This window comes from Nycticebus coucang, chromosome 21 (genome assembly GCF_027406575.1).
Source record: "Nycticebus coucang isolate mNycCou1 chromosome 21, mNycCou1.pri, whole genome shotgun sequence".
NCBI classification, from domain to species: Eukaryota; Metazoa; Chordata; class Mammalia; order Primates; family Lorisidae; genus Nycticebus; species Nycticebus coucang.
The window spans coordinates 7,060,591-7,076,336 of NC_069800.1; the positions used below are offsets into that span (position 1 = coordinate 7,060,591).

General features: G+C 44.1%; 2 pseudogenes; one reads left to right on the forward strand and one right to left on the reverse strand.

Annotated features, from left to right (window-relative positions):
• The window catches only part of LOC128573691 (60S ribosomal protein L7-like), a 350,760-nt pseudogene that overhangs the window by 300,777 nt on the left and 34,237 nt on the right, over nucleotides 1-15,746 (reverse strand).
• LOC128574197 (bifunctional methylenetetrahydrofolate dehydrogenase/cyclohydrolase, mitochondrial-like) overlaps nucleotides 41-15,746 on the forward strand; it is a 29,983-nt pseudogene continuing 14,277 nt past the window's right edge.

The following is a 15,746-nucleotide window of genomic DNA, read 5'->3' on the forward strand; positions in this document are numbered from 1 at the left end:
GCAGGTGGTGTGATGAGGGAGGAGATGGTGGCTAAGGTAGATGGAGGTGCTGGGGGTTGTGGCAGTGGAGGAAGTAGTGGTGATGTTGGGGTTGGTGGAGGTGATGATGATGGTATGGATGGTGGTAGAGAAAATGGTGGCAGAGGCGACAATGGAGTTGAAGATGAAAGTGGAGCGGGTGATGGTGATGGTGCTTGTGGTGAAGGTGAAGATGTTGGTCATGGAGGTGGGGGAAATTGGAGGTGAAATTTTTATCCCTAGGGTCCTGTGCTACCACACTCCCAGTTTTTCATTCTTCCCTAGCACAGGAAATGGCAACCTGACGTAGTTCTTGCCAAGGAGATGCAAGAAGAAAGACATCTCCGGGGAGGGCATCTCCTCTGACACAGAAGAGAAAGCTTTGTGCTCCTTTATTCTACCCCCTTCTTTTTGGCTGGAAGTGTAAGAAGTGAGGGCACTCCTGGAGTTGGAAGTGCTGGTGGTGGCGGGTGGAGGTGGAGGGCTATTGTTAGTGGGTGTGGTGGTGGAGTGGACTGCACCAGCTTCTGTTCTCTCAGTGGACTACGCCTTTCACTTTTTAGGCAGTTGGAATGTTCCTGTTTGCAGGTAGCAGAACACTGACTCAAACTGGCATAAATAGTGAAATCATGTATTAGCTCATATACTAGAAGTTCAGTGGTCGGATGATCTTCAGGACTAATTGAATCCTGTGGTCCCAGTTCCATTTCTTGGGACACTTCTACTTTCCTCTGCGTAGACTTCGTGAGTGGGCTTGCACCACAATGGGGGCAGCAGTTCAGGCCTCACATCCACATGAGCAAGGCAGGGAGGGCCAGTGTCTCCTGTCCATGGGTCTCTTTTTTAAGCATGGAAAACCTCCATTCAAGCTCTTTCTCCCACTTTCCATCCCAGTAAATGCCATGCATTGATTTGCTTAATAGCATTCTTTGACCAGAAGAAAAGTCTGAAAATCTCTAAGTAATAGCTATAAGAATGTAAGGTAATTCTTACATAAAAGGCATGGTAAAACAAGACTGTTTAGAGTCCTCAAAAATTGATGCCTTTTGCTGATCAAATAATACTCATTTAAGGTAAACAGGAGCTTTTTTCTTACGTGACAAGGCATCTGAGGTAGGCCGTCCAGGGTTGGTGACCCTGCTCTAGAACGTTCCCAGGAACCCACTTTTTCCGCCTTCCCAGGCTCCCCTCTTTCTGTGGGCCTCAGCCCGCGTTGGTCTCTCCATGGCTGCTGTGTGTCTGCCCTCACTTCTTTCACTTCCAGCCAAAAAGAAGGGGGCAGAGTAAAGGAGCAGAAAGCTTTCTCCAAGGGAAACTTTGCCTCTCTGTGTCAGAGGAGATGCCCCCCCAGAGATGTCTTTCTTCTTGCATCTCCTTGGCAAGAACTACGTCAGGTTGCCATTTCCTAAGCTAGGGAAGAATGGGATTCTGCCAGGAAGGAGGAGGAGGAAACAGATACTTTGTAGGTGGCCAGTAAAGATTTTAATTTAATTTTCAGTTAAGATTTTCCTAAGTGTTTCCCTGTTAATATTTACTTGGTCTGGTATGCTTCTTAAGAGTCAGCTGAAAATTTTGACGCACAGTTTGAAAGAAGAATGAAAACTTGGGAGTTTGGTAGCACTGGCTTCTGGGGATTAAAATGGGATTCTGCAAGGAAGGAAGAAGGAGGAAACATACTTTGTAGGTGGCCAGCAGGGTCTTCTCCACCTACATACCCCGGCAGGTCTTGATCTCACCACTGTAGAGACCAGAAAATTAATCTGCAGTCAAAGCCAAGTCATCAGTAGCTTAACTTCTGATTGATACCCTGGTATGTTGTGAGAGATAGAGATCTGATATATATATATGATATATCTGTGCATCTGTAGATACAGATCTGAGACCTCTGCATAATTCAACAGTCATATAATTGTGAGACTAATTTTCCCATAGGACTCACAAACTATGGTGACTTATTTCTGTTTTCCAGATACAGTGATTTGCTGTGGGCCAGTAGCATAGACACAGGTTATAGTCCCGTCAGCCTGCCAGTTTGACATTGTGTAATTCTCAATGCTTGTTATTAATTTGGAGCTTTTACATAATTTCAGATATGTTCATGAAATGAGACTTTAACTCTTTTAAATAATCATTTTTATGTTGCATTATTTAGGTTTGTACAACCAAACTTGTCATAAAACCTGACCAAATCATATTCAGTTTAAGAAGGCAGAAAAGTATGTAATATCTTTCTTCCCTCCCCTCCCCTTCCCTCTCCTCTCCTCAAGACAGGGTCTCCATCTGTTGCCCAGAGTAGAGTGTAGAGTGCAGTAGTATCGTCACAGCTCACTGCCACCTCGAGCTCCTGGGTTAAAATAATCCACCTCAGCCTCCTGAGTAGCTGAGACTAAAGAGGGAAGTGGCTGATTTTCCTGCAGTTTTTGGGGGGATGGGGGTCTTACTAGTATTGCTCATGTTGATTTTGAACTCCTGGCCTCAAGTAATCCTTGGCTTGCCAAAGCATGAGAATTATAGACATGGACTGCTGTATCCAACATACATAATACGTTTTAGAAAAAAAATGCAGGGCAGCACCTGTAGCTCAGGGGGTAGAGCACCGGCCACATACACTGAAGCTACTGGGGTCGAACCCAGCCCAGGTCACCTAAAACAACAATGACAACTGCAACAAAAAACAGCCGGGTATTGTGGCAGGCACCTATAGTCCCAGCTACTTGGGAGGCTGAGGCAAGAGGATCACTTAAGCCCAAGAGGTTGCTGTGAGCTGTGATGCCACAGCACTCTACCCAGGGTGATAGCTTGAGACTTTTTTCAAAAAAAAAGAAAAGAAAAGAAATGCAGCCAAATGGTTCAAATACAAAAAGGTTGAGTACCTGAATTAGAATATTTTAGCTAGTTCTATGAAATCTTGTCTATTCAGGGATAAGTGTTCCGCAAGTTTTCCCTAATTCTAGAAGTGTTTTAATGTAAAACCTTATAAGGTCTCTTATGTTATAATTTATGTGTCCATGTTGCCTCCCCAATTTCAAAGACAGGTTATGTGTAAAGAACTAGATTGTTTTATAATACCTGACATAATGTTAAGTGCTTGATAGAACTCAGTATAAATATTTGCTAAATGAATAAAGAGATGTGACTAAGTAAATACAAGGTCTGACAATTAAGTTTGGAAACTTGTCCTAAAAAAGTGCTCCATACCTCACTGCTAAAAATCACTACTGTCGGCTTAGAACCTGTGGCTCAAGCTGCTAATGCACCAACCACATACACCTGAGCTGGTGAGTTCAAATCCAGCTGGGCCCACCAAACAACAATGATGACTACAACCAAAAAATAGCCAGGCGTTGTGGCGGGCACCTGTAGTCTCAGCTACTTGGGAGGTGGAGGCAGGAGAATCTCTTGAGCCCAGGAGTTGGAGGTTGCTGTGACCTGTGATGCCAGGGCACTCTATCCAGGGTGACAGCTTAAGGCTCTGTCTCAAAAAAAAAAAAAATCACTACTGTCCCCTTCTCAGTACTCCCCTGGGGAAGCTGTGCCCCTCACAGATAGTGCTATGGGAGCTGGTGCATTGTAGTGATGCAAGAGCCACACCTTTCTTGTACCAAGATTTTCAGTTAAGATTTTCCTAAGTGTTTCTCTGTAAATATTTACTTGGTCTGCTATGCTTCTTAAGAATCAGCTGAAATTTTTTTTTTTTTTTGTACAGACAGAGTCTCACTTTATGGCCCTCAGTAGAGTGCCGTGGCCTCACACAGCTCACAGCAACCTCCAACTCCTGGGCTTAAGCGATTCTCTTGCCTCAGCCTCCCGAGTAGCTGGGACTACAGGTGCCCACCACAACGCCCGGCTATTTTTTGGTTGCAGTTTGGCCAGGGCCGGGTTTGAACCCGCCACCCTCGGTATATGGGGCCGGTGCCTTACCGACTGGGCCACAGGCGCTGCCCGAATCAGCTGAAATTTTTAACGCACAGTTTGGCACATTTTTGCCGTGTTTTCATCAGTTCTGCTCTAACTGCCCACCCTGACCTCTCTTAATCCATGACGCTTTCTCGCCCCTTTGAAAATCATTTAATCCATGTGTACACCGCCGTTTTTTTCATGGCATTATCCCCATAAACTTGGACTGACATGTCCCTGATTTCACTTGTACTCTGCCAAGTTTAACAAGAAATTTAATGTTTGTTCATTGCTCTAATTCAAGCTCTGACATTCTCACGGTGACACACAGAAACACCTAACAATAATGAACACCACTCAGCAAGACTCTCCCACATGTCGAAATAAAGATGGCTCTGAGACACTGATACACCAAGGTTGTGAAACCTTAGTGAGCTGTTTGCATATGGTGCCAGCATAAGCTCACAGTGGCAAGTTCAATAACTTAATTAATTGTCAGACCTTGTAAATGACCTTGATGGTGGCTAGACTGTGAGGGGACCACTGAAGATGGAAATAAATCAGCCTTTCCCTGTCCTTCATGGCCTTAGCAAGTTTAAAGAATCCTCAACCTGGGTCTGTTCAGTATTTTTTTCTTTTTTTTTTTTTTTTTTTTGTAGATACAGAGTCTCACTGTACTGCCCTCGGGTACAGTATTTTTTTCATGATGAGGTTCAGGGTGTGTTTTCTTGGCAGAAGTACCACTGAGATGCTTCTTTTTTCTCTCAGCGCGTCTGGTCAGGGAGCAGATGAAGTTGGACTGCCCCACCATGGTGGTGTTAACCTTGCTACCCTAGTCACAGTGTGTCTGCCACGTTTCTTCAAGCTTAATTCATCACTCTTCCTCTCAGTAACTGATCATGATTTGGTGGGTGAGATAGTCCATTGTTACAGCGATGTTTCTTTTTTTTTTTATAGAGACAGAGTCTCACTTTATGGCCCTCGGTAGAGTGCCGTGGCCTCACACAGCTCACAACAACCTCCAACTCCTGGGCTTAAGCGATTCTCTTGCCTCAGCCTCCCGAGCAGCTGGGACTACAGGCGCCTGCCACAACGCCCAGCTATTTTTTGGTTGCAGTTTGGCCGGGGCCGGGTTTGAAGCCACCACCCTCCGTATATGGGGCCGGCGCCCTACCGACTGAGCCACAGGTGCCGCCCACAGCGATATTTCTTATTAAACTTTCATCCACTATCCTTAGCCTCCCCAGATGACTCCAGCCCAAACCAGCCACCTCTGTGATAGTTGGTTGCCAAGTAGTGATTTTTCTGTCCTTTTCATTCACTTGATTAATAGTTATAAGTTGACATTCTGTTGTAGAGAAAAGCTTTTCCTTATCCATTTATTTGTATTTTCATTCATCTTTTGGTATCAGTGTGGACTCACAGATTCCGTTTCATTCACTGGATTGTAAACTGCTGCTATCTTTATTGTGATGTTCAAATTATCCAAGACTTGGACAATGGGAGCTCCCTAGACCGGCTCCTCTGTTGTTTTGACATGTGCCTATCAATTTTTGGACACTTCCTTGTTTTCTGAATAATATGTTCCAGACTTAGTTTGTATGTTTGTTGCCCCAGTCCTGGAACAAGCTATTGTTCAGGGACTCCAGTTCCTTCAATGTGGGATGGTGTTTAGAAACCAAGACTGGGGGTGGATCACGGTGCACCTCTCAGCAGGAGATGGGTGTGAGTGAACACACACAGTCCTCTGTAACTGTTCTGTGTGTGTGTCTTTAGTAACTTAAGTTCTCACCAATATTACGCTTCTACTTGCTCACTTCAGCGTTCTTTCTGGCTTTCCTCCCCTCTGTGTTCCAGCCGTCCAGGTATAGATGTCCACGCTGTCCACATATTCATTGCACAGTTTGCTCTTTTTGCTCTGTGTGACCAGTCTACCAACCACACTGCTCCTCCTCTCCCTCTGGTGCCCAGCGACCAGGGCAGTGGGTTTCATGCTGCCCATGTGGCTTAGTGAAGTTTATATGTAGAGAAGAAGTAGGGGAAACTCATCTCTCTCAAGTACAATGCTTTGAAGTCAAAGTTGTAGAGCAGTTCTGTCTTGTTTTGCCTTCAGGCTTAGTGTGTGTTGAAATTTCACTAACTGGCTTGGTCATGCCTTTGTCTTAGGAAGTGAGTAAAAAGAACAGCTGATGAACAGCTGATGATTCTTAGAATTAAAGTTCTTACCTTTTAGGAACATACACACGTTGTCTCACTGGACGTTGAGCTCCAGTGTTAGGACCTGGACCTTTTGGTCCTGGGGCATTTTTACCTTGCCCTTGACTCCTTGATCACATACATGGGACCTTAGAGGGGAATTACTTGACAGTGAGAAAAGTTAGTACGTGCCCTCCTCACCACCTCTACGTGCAGATCAAGGGGCCAGCTTCACAGCCAGGGCACTGCAGAGCCTCATTATAGGGTCCCCTGGGCCTCCCTCCCCATCGCACACAAGTACACACACGGACACACACACACATACACATACCCCATCATCATCTGCTCTGCCTTAACAACAGTCACAGTGCAGTAGATCAGGCAGAAACGTGAACAAAGGCATGGAACAGTACAGTACAGGCAGTGCAAGGTACCTCACAGGATAAGGGGGTGACCAAAGCTGCCTGGTGCCGAATGGATTACAAAGAAGGTATCTGGAAAGATACTTCGGACTTAGCTGGAGCAAAAAGAGGGGAAGTGGGCATCAGCTTGAAGGAGCAGAGAAGGGGTGGGAGATGGAGCTGAGTGCACCATCTGGTTCCAAACCCGGTAGTTCTGCCGAGATACCCCAGGCAGGGTGGGTCAGGCGATGTGGTGGGGGCTTCAACCCCCAGCCTCTCCTGGGGGCAGCTCTGCTTTATCTGTTCTCCTTGTGGGTGAGTGGCACAGGCCATCTTATTTGGAAAAAAACGGGGTAGATTCTGCTTCTGTGATAGTTTTGTGACAGGCAGTCACACCAGTAAGAGAAATTTATGTGTAGAGGTTGAAGAGGCTGAGGAGGGGATTTTCCAGAAGGCAGTGCCTGATACACAGAGACACAAGTGGCCTCAAGCCAATTGGGGGGGAGGTGCAAAGGCAACCTGCACCTGCCAGAAGTCAGAGAAGGTCCTTTGAGGAGGTAGAATCACTGGTTTACCTTGAGAGAGGAGGGATGACATGATTTTGCTCATATAGTCATGGAATAGAGAGAGTCATCAGTACTTTTCAGAACCTACAGAACTGATGTCATGTATTTTGACAGGTTTCTTAGATCCCTGACAGTGACAGCTGCCCCCAGCCCCCAGTCTATGAAGGGGGCTGCTGCCATGGATCTTACCCTCCGGTACTGGGCTTTGTGGGGACCAGCTGTGGGAGCAGCAAGGGTGGGGAACATCGGGAAGTGGTTGGTGACATTGATCAAGGGCAGTGGGGTAGCAGGCAGGCGCAGGGGAGCTTTAAAAATATAGAAATATAAAGATAGAATGTTTTCACGTAAGATGAGTTCACTTACGAAAATAATTTTTTTTTAATCTAATACAGATCGGCTCTTTTCAGAAATGACCTTAAATTATTTCATTACTTTTCACTCTATGAACTGAATCATTCGATTTCCACCTTTGTTAACGAGTCAATCATCTCTGAGGAATGTAAGCAGTAATGCGCACGCACGTAATGGTGAGCTCAGCTCTGTCTCCCACCCCTCCTCTGCTCCCTTCAGGTTTATATAGAAAACTGGTTATATTTGTCTTTGAAATGAATATTTTGTTCCCATTAGTCTCAATGAAAGCAATTTAATTCACCTGGTAATTTTGTGACTTTTGAGCCTAAGAGTGAAAAATGGAAATTTTAGAATGTCTTGTTTCTTCCCACATTTTATAGCGGCTAGTATTTTGTAAGGCTGACTGCACTCCTGGTGAAGAGGGTGAGGGCCATCACGGTGTAAGCACCTGCTCTATACCCTGGCTTGCGGGGGGGCGCCTAAGAAACCAACAGGAGAGGGGCTACTCTGTCACTTCAGTGCTTTACTCCTAACTTTCCTGTGAGGACAAGCGAGGAATGAATGTTACAGTTAAGTTCTCTTCGGTTTCGACTCTGTAGGTTACAGGAAGGCTCACTCCTCAGAGCCTGATTTTGGTGCTGTCACAAGCCCTGCCCAGATAGCTCCAGAATAACTTATGCCCTATTTGTTCTGTAAGTTCTACTCTGAGGGTCACTAATGGGCTTGGGCCACAGCCACATTTGTAGACGTTGTTCAAATGCATGGTGTCTTAACCCTTTCCGGCTTCTGTCACATATGATATGGTATAACTGAGTGGCTTGTAAACAACCGAAATTTTTTTCTCACAGTTCCAGAGTTGGGAATGGCCAGGATCAAGGCACAGTAGACAATATCTGGTAAAGACCTGCGTCCTCATGGACAGACACTGTTTTGCTGTGTCCTTATGGGAGGTGAGGCAGCAGGGGGCAAACAAGTTCCCTTGGGCCTCTTTCGTAAGGGCACTGATCTTACTCATGAGCCCTCTACCCACAGGAGCCCTCAACCCTCATGACGTAAGCACCTCCAAAGGCCCCACATCCTAATACCATTACTTAGGGGTTACCAAGTACCCCCTATTCATTACCAAATGAATAGGGGGCATGCAGACATTCAGAGCACAGTACCTGGTGTCTAGCTGGAATGGTGTTTTCCCTTTGCCTTCTCTTATCACTCACCAGCACTGCAGCCAGCTTTCACTTAGCCTCAGGGTTGCAGATTGGGAGGACAGAGTACAGGCTGGGAAACGGCTGTCGGTGGGTAGAGCCCAGTGGTTGTAGGCTGTGTTTGGGACGTGCATGGGATACACCTCAAAGAGAGTTCAGGCGTGCGCAGAGAGAGTCTGGGCAGCTGGGGCTGAGAGAGAGGTCCCAGACTGCAGGGTGGATGCCAGCAGAGAGGGAATGCCAAAAGGCCGAAGTGCCACGATGCCGCCTTTGCCTTAGTAGTGGCGAAAGCACGTGACCTTTAATAGAATGGCAACTAGAAGATCATATGTAGTCAAGGGTTACTAGCAAAATGCAGTTGTGAACAGGAAGGATGGCATTTAAATAGGGCCTCAGCATCATCTCAGGACCTGCATGTTCCCTGTTTGGTGCAGTCATGGGAGGGAACCTCATACAACACAACGTCCAGATGCAAACTCTTTCACATCCAGCAGGTGTTGGTTGAGTATCCACATTGTCCAAGACCCTGAGGCTGGGAAAGGTATTCTTTCTGCTTGGTAGACTTTATCGTGAATCAGTGAGAGGTGGGCATTTAACAGGGTAACATGGACGTGGATGTTCTCCCTCTGCCCCAGGGCGGGTTGGCCCGCAGTCTGGGCAGTGCCGCTGGCCACATGGGGGCAGTCTAACAGCTTGGGCAAGGCCGTCCAGTAAAAAAAAAAAAAAAAAAAAAAAAAACCTTTACTTCATTCTTCTTCTTGCCCATTATAACTGTACTTAAATTATTGATGAATGGGCTTTAATGCGGAAATGAAATGGCAAAATCTTTTCAATTTGAAGTCATTTTGGTTGTTCAAATTGCTGGAAGTGATTGATATTTAGAGTGGTGCTACTTTAGGGCAGAGTGGAAATTTGAGCCACCTTGTTAGAAGGAGATTGATACGCCAAGAACTGTGATCATCGCAGGGTAATAGTAGAGGGACCCAGCGACTTTTTTTATTGTTTGGGTGAAAATGAAAGTGCTTCCCCCTTGTTCAAAGACTTCTGTGCTGTCAGAATAGTCAGGCTTTTTGCTGTTAATTTTTTTTTTCAAATAAATTTGGGCAAAATTTAAAATTAGTTCTACTATGTATACTGTACTCCAAATATGATTTTGGGGTTTTGACCTTTTAAAAATCATGCTTTGATACTCACTTTTATGTTTTTTTTTTTTTTTTTGCAGTTTTTGGTCCAGGCTGGGTTTGAACCCGCCACCTCCAGCATATGGGGCCAGTGCCCTACTCCTTTGAGCCATAGGCGTCACCCTCATTTTTGTGTTTTTATATACCACAAGCCTTTGTTGGCTTTGTTTCTCCATTCTCTATTGTGTACTGATTTGAACAATTTATTGTAGAGAATGAAAACCATAAACTAGCTTTCAAAATACTTTCTCAGTTTGCTCATTCTAACTATATACCTTTGAGTTACTGCATTTTATCCAAATGACTCATAATCACTGACCTTTCCATATCATTTTGGCATGAAAATTTATTTTCAGTATTTTGGGAGTTATATATAATTCAGTACATTCTTGTTACTGCTGTTTACATGTTAAAAGCCTTAGGCTTCCATACAAAGGTGATTCTTTTTATATAAAACAAGCACACTGTATGGCCCATGCTCCCAGCAGAATGTTAAAGCTAGACTGTTTAATCTCACGTTCCTCAGGGTCATTCCTCTTGAACATGTCTGTAAGAGCCATTGAAACTGGAAAGACTTGTTACTGCTTTGAGGCACAGACACATTTTAATTCATCTAAATTTCTTTTAGTGTAATAGAGATTTAGCATGTGAGAATTAGACTTCTTTTCAGTAAGTGGGAAATGTTTTCCTTTGTACCTAGGTATATTTTGAACCAGGGCAAAATAACAGCCTAACTGGAGTTACCCAGGTGTTCACGTAGGGGTTGGAGAGTGGTGTGGCCGCCCTTCTTAACTTATTCTCCACGTGGCTGTGTTATGTGTGTCCCTGCATGTCATGCGATAATCTTTGACTGGGTCGTGGCTGTCAGTTTTAGGGTGTATGCTTGTTATGTCCTTTGCATCTCGTGTTCAGATGGACATGTAATAACTGCGTCCCACGCTGTCGAGTCCTGCTGTGCTGTGTTCATGAGATTACTTTGTGGTGGGGGTTGGTGAGCTCCCACTTAATGGGCACAGTGTCGGGGTTTGGGGCACACTTCTTGGGTGCAGGACACAACTACAAGAGAGACTCTACCTGACAAATGCAAACATCATAACCTAGTTGTTTGTACCCTCACGTTAATCTGAAATTTTAAAAATAAAATTTTTTACACAGGGCAGCGCCTGTGGCTCAGTGAGTAGGCTGGCCCCATATACCGAGGGTGGTGGGTTCAAACCCGGCCCCCGTCAAACTACAACAAAAAAATAGCCGGGCATTGTAGCAGGCACCTATTGTCCCAGTTACGTGGGAGGCTGAGGCAAGAGAATCGCTTAAGCCCATGAGTTGGAGGTTGCTGTGAGCTGTGTGAGGCCATGGCACTCTACCGAGGGCCATAAAGTGAGACTGTCTCTACAAAAAATAAATAAATAAATAAATAAATAAATAAATAAATAAATAAAATAAAAAGTAATTACTTCAGAATCATTTATTATTTTAGCATGCTTTGTTTTCTCCTCAGTTTTCGTATCAGAAGATGCAGTATCTAAGTTTATTGATATTTTTTCCTCTCAGTGTTTTCTCAGATTTGTTTTAGATCATGGTTTTTAATTAACAACATAATTTTCAATTCCTTTGGGTGTTATAAAAATGACAAATAGAAAACAATACATTTATAAACTTGTGGGGGTCCCCTAATTTTTGTTGAAGGTTTGGTTTTTCAGTATATTTTTACCTGATATTATTTTTTCAGTATATTTTTACCTGATATTATTTTTTCTCTGTTTTTGCCTTATTGAACAGTTTTACAAATATGGTTCTTGGGGCAAATTCTTAAAACAGCAATCTTCTCTGAGCATAAATCCTATAGTACTAATGTTATATATAACATAATTATGAAATATTATGATAGTATTGTTTGCTAGCACTAATAAAGAGTTGTGTAAACTCCAGAACTCTGTTATAGCACTTACTATAACTTACAATAAGTAGCAAATGAAATGAGCCATTTGTTATAAAGTGGGTATTTGTGCATAAATATCGTTGGAAATTGGTTGGTGATCAGAAGAAAATTAGAGGAAGCAAGGGATCCGAGGGTCAAAGTCACCAGCTGTGTAACCTGGCTGGGTCACCAGTGTTCAGAATACAGTTTCTAAGGGAAGTTAATAAACCCAAGATAGAAAAAAAAGTAACCAAACAGTCCAAGGTGGATCTTATCAACCCAGTAGAACGGTCTGTAGGCTATGGTAATGTTTTTATTCTTCTGGTAAATGGTAGTGATGTGATTTGAGGGGCAGGAGGACCCCTAATAAGGTGTGGGATTGAGATGAAGATAAGACCGCCAAGGAAAAAGAGCTGGTCTCTTTTTAGGGCATTGGCTGGACATGAGGTCAGTAAGTTAGGGCTAGGGTCCAGCTGTAGTCCTGGCAGATACCTGGAGAACAAATCTGAAACTGAGTCAAGAAGTGAGCAGTCAGAGTTGGTGGTGTGAGGAAGGAAGCTGGCAGCTGGCCCTGATCTAGAGGGGAGTTAGGGGAGATCAGGGGACGGAGACTGGGCAGGCCACTGCAGTCAGAACTTAGTGCAGTGTTACACATTCTTGGTAGAAATATTTAGATTTTAATACATGCCATCTTTTTAAAAATAGGGAGAGTATTGGGCATCTTTAGGTGGCTAGGGAGAGTATTTGATGATTCCAAAGGGAGGGAGACATGGAGGGCCCAGTGCTGCAGGGGCAGGGCGGATGAATGCCTTCCAAAGCACAGAGTAGGGCAGCCACCCCTAGGAGGAAGAAGGGGACAGCGCCACACGTAGAGGTGAGTTTGTGCTTGGAAGGTGCTTTCCCTTTCTAAATGGACACTGAGATTGCCACTTGAGGAAGAGAGGAATGATGGGAACTCTGACAAGGCTGGTGGTGTGGGACTGCTGCTGACAGACAGGAGGGGAGGGAGGTGCCTGGGAACGTGAAGAGGAGCTGCCTGGTGTGACTGAGGACTGCACCAGGGCCAGTCCCGTGTGACTCTCCAGCCGAGCACCTAAGCCCTAGGGTAGCAATGGAGAACTGGTGCAGGTAGGATGGAAGACAAGAGGAGGAGAGAGTGAGCTCAGAGGTGTGAGAGTGATTGAAGTGATGGCTCTATGGGACCAGATCAAGGATGCAGTGAGGTGCAGTCAGCAGGGATGGGGAGACAGGGGACTTCTGTGCAGAACACAGAGCTTTGGCCTGAGTGCTTAAGATGTTGGTAGGGGAACAGTGGGGACAGAGACCAGGTGTGGCTTTGGGAGTCAAGGTCATTCTAGGACTAGGAAAGCCAGGAATTTTGAAGTCATTGGGAATGACCATGGGTGACATTAGAGTCCTCAGCAATTCCTGACTCTCCTGTCCTAGTCATGATCAGTTTAATTCTTCTCCAGAGATTCTTCTAAAGCTACGAGCACCTCAGGGAAGATGCAAGAATTTTTTTAAAAATGCCGAATGGGCCTGTAATCCTAGTATGCTGGGAGGCCAAGGCAGGTGGATCGCTTGAGCTCAGGAGTTAGACCCCTGAGCTCAGGAGTTAGCCTGAGCAAGAGCGAGACCTTGTCTCTAAAACAACTAGCTGGGCATTGTGGCAGGCATTTGTAGTCCAAGCTGCTTGGGAGGCCAGGAGTTTGAGGTTTCTGTGAGCTATGACACCACATCACTCTACCCAGGGCAACTGTGTGAGTGAGACTTTGTCTCAAAAAAAAAAAAAAGAAAAAAAGCCTAATGATAATTACTGAAGGAGTTTGGGGCTTAGAGAGTCCTAACTGATCAAAGGAAAAGAGAAGGTAAGTAAAAAGTTCAGATAATAGTAAATGTAAAGAATTTACATTTAGCAGGGTGTGGCAGCCTCAGCTACTTGGGAGGCTGACACAGGATGATCCCTTGAGGTCTGGAGTTTGAGGTCAGCCCTTCAGGTAACATAGTAAAACCTCCATCCTCTGGAGTTGGAGGTTGCTGTGAGCTGTGATGTCACGTACTCTACCAAGGGTGACATAGTGAGACTCTGTCTCTATAAAAATAAACAAAAAAAAAATTTAAAGGAAATGAATAAGATTAAATTTTTTTAAAAAATGTAAACTTGATTGAAATTCAAGAAGCAATTTGAGAATAAGAAACTTTTGGAAGAAGAAAAAGAGATGGTTTGTGGAAGCAAACTAATTAGAGAGTTAAATGCTAAATGTTAAAATGACCTAAGAGATGTACAAATATTGCTGGTAGGTATATACAAAGAGAGAAGGGTTCCTATAAGCAAGTAGGAGTAACATCTGTAAAATGTGAAGTAATATGAGTGTAGTAATTCCTTTGTGACTTCATTTCTTTTCTTTTTTCTTTTTTTTTTTTTTAAAGACAGTCTCACTATGTCACCCTCAGCATAGTGCTGTGTTATCACAGCTCACAGCAACCTCCAACTCCTGGGCTTAAGCCATTCTCTTGCCTCAGCCTCCCAAGTAGCTGTGACTACAGGCGCCCACCACAACGCCCAGCTATCTTTTTGTTGCAGTTATCATTATTGTTTAGCTGGCCTGGGCTAGGTTTGTACCTGCCAGCCTTGGTGTTGTGACTGATGCCGTAACCACTGTGCTATGGGTACGGAGCCTGTGACTTCATTTCTGATAGTCACTTTCTAGATATTTCTAAGGGAATAATAATTCTCAGTTTCCATCTGATGACATTACTTTGATTTTGCCTCAAAGACCTACAGTTAACTCACTGATTTATTTTTTTTTATTTTTTTATTTATTTATTTATTTTTTTTTTGTAGAGACAGAGTCTCACTTTATGGCCCTCGGTAGAGTGCCACGGCATCACACAGCTCACAGCAACTTCCAACTCCTGGGCTTAAGCGATTCTCTTGCCTCAGCCTCCCGAGTAGCTGGGACTACAGGCGCCCGCCACAACGCCCAGCTATTTTTTGGTTGCAGTTCAGCCGGGGCCGGGTTTGAACCCGCCACCCTCGGTATATGGGGCCGGCGCCTTACCGACTGAGCCACAGGTGCCGCCCTCACTGATTTATTTTAACCTACAGGGAGATCACAGTTATTTCAGAAAACTCAAATTGTTAAATATTTTGAAAATCGTACAATCAAATGAAAATCTTTGCAAGCTTTACTTCCTTACATCACATTAGCTCTTCACACATTGCTCATAATGAAGCTAATTGGCTTTTTCTTTTAATATAGTATGTTTGTATTTGAAGTTGGAAACGAGTTTAGAAGTTCCAGATATTTCTGTTGTGGGCTTTAGTTATGCACATAACTTAGAAGGTAAGCATTCTTTTTTATAATTTTATTACTCATATGTTTTAGATTCTTTTTTAAGGAGTAGTTCAGGAAGGAGGTCAGTAGGCACCCTTGCTTCTCCAGTTTGTTGGGAGTTGTCTACATTAGTGTTCTAAGTTGGTGTCATTGGAGGTGGGGCTGATTCTCCACGGGCAAGAAGGGAAGTGGGGCTTTGAATATGGACGGGGTTGAGAAGGTCACGGTGACAGCTCAACTCTACTTCTCTGCTACGGAGGAGCAACCTTGTATAACTTAATGTGCATCCTGTGAATCACCCTTCCTTGCTTCAGATGTTCAGGGAAACATGGCTTGGGTACTTTACCCTGCATTGTTTTGCTTCTAAAGCTGTGTCTTTCAACTGGTAATTATGCAGTTGACCACACAGCACAGAAATACTCCCTGCATGTAGCACTCATCAATAATTATTGACTACCTCTTGTGGATATTTATATTATAATTATCCCAAAAAATTAAAATTAATTAATATTTTGCCCATAACTCTTTTATGGGCACAAGAGTTTTCTCAGTTTGTGTCAGTGGTTAGCTAGTTTTAAACATTGCTCGTAATTCGGTGTTAATAAAGTTTCATTCAAATACCAGTCTTGTTCTCACTCTGTGGGTGAGTTGAACTGAAGACATCAGGAGAGATGTTTT